Source organism: Anopheles coluzzii, assembly GCF_943734685.1.
Source record: "Anopheles coluzzii chromosome X unlocalized genomic scaffold, AcolN3 X_unloc_45, whole genome shotgun sequence".
In the NCBI taxonomy this organism is placed as follows: Eukaryota; Metazoa; Arthropoda; class Insecta; order Diptera; family Culicidae; genus Anopheles; species Anopheles coluzzii.
In genome coordinates this window covers 30,001-35,000 of record NW_026054475.1, presented here as the reverse complement: position 1 = coordinate 35,000, position 5,000 = coordinate 30,001, and positions in this window count along the sequence as shown.

Here is a 5,000-nt window from a genome sequence, read left to right as displayed (position 1 = left end):
AGTAGCTTTTGGCGGCACATGTAAAAAGTACTCGAGTTCAGATTCTTGGAACTTTGCGTATTGTTCAAAACTTATAACGAAAACTAAATTATAAATGGGTAAAAGGCTAGGCGTTTCTCAGTAGCTTTTGGCGCCACGTGGCAAAAGTATTCGAGTTCAGATTTCTGGGACTTAGCGTATTTTTCAAACCTGATAATGAAAATTGAAGTACAAATGGGGCATAAGCTAGGCGTTGCCCAGTAACTTTTTTCGCCACATGGAGGAAGTAGTCGAGCTCCAATTTCTGGGACGTAGCGTATTTTTCAATCATAATAAACCAAATCAAACATAAAAATCATGAAACTTACACCACGTCCCTAGGTTGTGCACAAAACGTAACGATAAAGTGCCGGCGAGGTTAGAGGTGCACCAAAATTGTGTACCGATTAGGAAAAGTACTCTATGTTGCTATGACTTGGGTAAAAAGTGTTGATTAACTGCTGGTTACGATAGACAGTTGCTTATCGTACACATCGCAAACGAACACCCCTTAGTGAGCAGTAGCAGAAGTCGATGGAACAAAGCGAATGCATTACAAACTGATCAAGTAAAATAAGGAACGCTACGTACTAGGACTTCTTTCCAAGAATGGTGTCCGCGACGGGAGGGCAAGCGTCCTTCCCAGGTTTCCCTAGTAAACCTTGTATGGTAAACATACCCAAGCGTGTCCGTAAGCACGCAACGATAGTCACGAACGAGCACATACCTAGGGAAAGTACTCTACGTACTAGGACTTCTGTCCAAGAATGGTGTCCGCGACGGTCGGGCACTGTGACGCAATTACCAAATCCTAGAATCGTACAAGCAGTGTGTACAAACATAAACATTAACGCGTTCGCTCGGGCTGCGCCGTCCGTGTTGAACACAAATGCGGGTGATTATATGAGTGGATGGACAAAAACATGCGTGGCGAAGACAATTTTCTGCACGATGTGCACATAGCTCATTTCGTCGTCCCGGGCGAATGGAAAAACACAAAAATCTCGAGTATCTTTCTAGGTTTCTGTTATAAAAGGGCAGGCCAAAAGGTGACCGGTTGAGATGAGCATTTTAAGCATGCAAGCACTTAATTGCAACTTTTCCTACAAAAACTAGGTACGTACACGTAGATTGTATCAACATGGACATCCATGATTGCGTACGCCCGGGCTGCGCCCTCCGTGTTGTACTTTCCCTGATTGGTACACAATTTTGGTGCAAGTGTACCAACATCGACATCTATGAACGCGTACGCTCGAGCTGCACCCTCCGTCTTGTACTTTCCCTGATCGGTACACAGTTTTGGTGCACGGCTATCCCGAAAGGCAACTTGTACCAACATCGACATCCATGAACGCGTACGTAGCGTACTTTCCCTGATCGGTACACAATGTTGGTGCACGGCATAGGAAATGGGCTTAAAATGGTCAAACTCAATCCATTTCCACTAAAGATAGTCAATAACAGCTGTGCCGATGAAGTAGGGCACGATGCAAGTCAATGTTATTTAATGAATTACATGTTCACCATACATTTCAGTACAAAATTGCTCGGTCAGACCTACAAAGTGCTATATCTCGAATACTAAACGTCGCAGATGGGTGTCGTAGAACAATTTTAAGTTCGTCTAACGATTCTACATCCGATTCTGGATAGTGGTTTTTCGACCACTTTTCAACATTTTGTGACACCCCGAACCTAGGGGCAGCTCCCTAGCTTTTTTCAAAAATGTGCACCGAACGGGCCAGAGAGCTCGAGTAGTCGAAAATTTTTTTTTTGCTAAAACCCCTCAAAACGTGTCAGGAACGCACCCTAGATGATGAAAAGTGCAACCAGAACGTCAATCGACAACATGCCCGGGGGTACAAATTTGCTCTACGCGTCCCTAGGTAGGGTACTTTTTCATACAAACATCAAAGTGTACGGTGCACAAAGTGCGCGGAACAAAAATTGCTCGGTCAGACCTAGGACGGGCCATATCTCGAATACTAAACGTCGCAGATGGGTGTCGTAGAACAATTTTAAGTTCGTCTAACGATTCTACATCCGATTCTGGATAGTGGTTTTTCGACCACTTTTCAACATTTTGTGACACCCCGAACCTAGGGGCAGCTCCCTAGCTTTTTTCAAAAATGTGCACCGAACGGGCCAGAGAGCTCGAGTAGTCGAAAAATTTTTTTTTGCTAAAACCCCTAAAAACGTGTCAGGAACGCACCCTAGATGATGAAAAGTGCAACCAGAATGTCAATCGACAACATTCCCGGGGGTACAAATTTGCTCTACGCGTCCCTAGGTAGGGTACTTTTTCATACAAACATCAAAGTGTACGGTGCACAAAGTGCGCGGAACAAAAATTGCTCGGTCAGACCTAGGACGGGCCATATCTCGAATACTAAACGTCGCAGATGGGTGTCGTAGAACAATTTTAAGTTCGTCTAACGATTCTACATCCGATTCTGGATAGTGGTTTTTCGACCACTTTTCAACATTTTGTGACACCCCGAACCTAGGGGCAGCTCCTTAGCTTTTTTCAAAAATGTGCACCGAACGGGCCAGAGAGCTCGAGTAGGCGAAAATTTTTTTTTTGCTAAAACCCCTCAAAACGTGTCAGGAACGCACCCTAGATGATGAAAAGTGCAACCAGAACGTCAATCGACAACATGCCCGGGGGTACAAATTTGCTCTACGCGTCCCTAGGTAGGGTACTTTTTCATACAAACATCAAAGTGTACGGTGCACAAAGTGCGCGGAACAAAAATTGCTCGGTCAGACCTAGGACGGGCCATATCTCGAATACTAAACGTCGCAGATGGGTGTCGTAGAACAATTTTAAGTTCGTCTAACGATTCTACATCCGATTCTGGATAGTGGTTTTTCGACCACTTTTCAACATTTTGTGACACCCCGAACCTAGGGGCAGCTCCCTAGCTTTTTTCAAAAATGTGCACCGAACGGGCCAGAGAGCTCGAGTAGTCGAAAAATTTTTTTTTGCTAAAACCCCTCAAAACGTGTCAGGAACGCACCCTAGATGATGAAAAGTGAAACCAGAACGTGAAACGACAACTTTGTTGGGGGTACCCTTTTTACTCTACGGGCCACTAGCTTAGGCGCGCCAACAGCGCTTTCCTCTCGGGTTCCCATTTTTTGCCCTCCTGGGATTATGATCATTTACTCATTGCCTACTATAGGGAAGGTACCTTGCTCCGAGGTCAAAAATGAAGATTTCACCAAATCGTAGTTTTAACCTCTATTTAGTCGTAGGAGCATGGTTTGCAGTGTCCGTGGGTCATATAAGCCCCCGTTTGGGTCATACGTCCCCTCCCCGATGAAAATCGTCATATGACTATAGGCCGAACTTATGAAGCAAAAGTGGTGTCTGGTGGGTTCTGCCGATGATCTTAACCTATGATTTTGAGTTTCCACTCTTTCAAAACGTTTCCTGGAGCAGTACATCACGGGTCTACGGACCCAAAGACTTCGTTGCGATGGTTTCAAGCATAAAAGTTGTAACAGTTAAGGGTTTTTAATACGCGTATATTAAATCATTGCTTGAAACTAAGCTTCGTTGTCTTTAAACTCTGCAAGACCAATCGAACTTCTTAGGGAAACTCGAAGCATTCACGCTAAGCTGGTGGTGCAGGGCACATAGCGTGATGAAACCGGGTTTCCCTAACCAATGTGGCATATTTTTTCCCTGAGAGTGAAGCTCAGACCCACGTAGGGGAGAGCGAAGTGGAACTTTAATGTTCAATGCAGCAAATGTTCGCCATGCGGATAAACAAGTTGGAATAGTTCAATGTAGTGTAATGCAAACACGAATCGCAAATAACGATACGGGACCCAGAAGCAATTCTGCGGATCCCTCGGGGAGTGGTGAGTTGATATAAATTAGAGGTGAAAGTCCAAGTTGTTCGAGCTCCGGCTCGGCAGCCGATACGAGGTTCCTGTTGAGCTTGTTTGTACATCGCGCAGAGGCGCCGTTCGGTTCTAGCAATGATTCCCGCCACCATGTTCCATGCGTGCAGAGATCCGTTAGAGCTCGTTCAATGTGTCCCGCCGTGATTACGAAAAAGTCCAACAGTTGACTTAGTTGGGTGTGCGTCAAGTAATCGCGCAGAGATGCCGATCGGTTCCTAGCAATGTTTCCCGTCACAAGGTGGTATTGGCACCTGTGCAGAGTGGCCGTTAGCAATGTCTCCCGTATCACGGTGGTGTACCATCACTAGTGCAGAGTGACCGCTAGCAATGTCTCCCGTCACAAGGTGGTAGCCCAGAAGTGCAGAGAAGCCGCTGTAGCAAAGTCTCCCGTATCACGTTGGAGTTCTTCCACTAGTGCAGAGAGATCGCTGAACCGTTCAATGTGTCCCGTCGTGGTGTGCTTGTACCGAGCACGTAGGATACACCTTGCTTTGTTGGTTTGGGATAGGAGTGGTCGCGCAACTGCCTCCACGCCGCAGAGTGCCAGTTCGGATTGAAGGTCAACTTTAGCCGTTCAATGCATCAGTCGGTGGGTGTTCAGATGGCATCACAACTTCCCCTAGGTGCTCAAGTTGGCTGGGTTGTAAAACATGTACACATGCGCAGAGTATCGTGCGTACTAGCAAAGTCTCCCGTCACGGTGGTTACGAATGAGTTCCATGCAGTGCAGAGCGATCGTTAGTGCGTGCAATGTACCAGTCGATGTGTCGTACCGGCATACAACCCCGCTTAGAGGCCCGTCGCTCGAAGAGGACAAGAAAGAGTGCGCAGAGTGCCGTACCGGCATAGCAATGTCTCCAGACATACGTTGGGACACCCGACGCAGTGCAGAGAGATCCGCTAGCCGTGTGCAATGCATCCGACGTTGCCTGCTTGTGCAGTCTATCGAGTGGCGCCAACGGACGCTCTGGCGTCGCAGAACAAATCTCGGTGGTCACGGGGGACTTGCGCCTCGCGTGATCAAGAGTGTAGTTCGTGTTCAAGCAATTGACTCGAATTCTGGT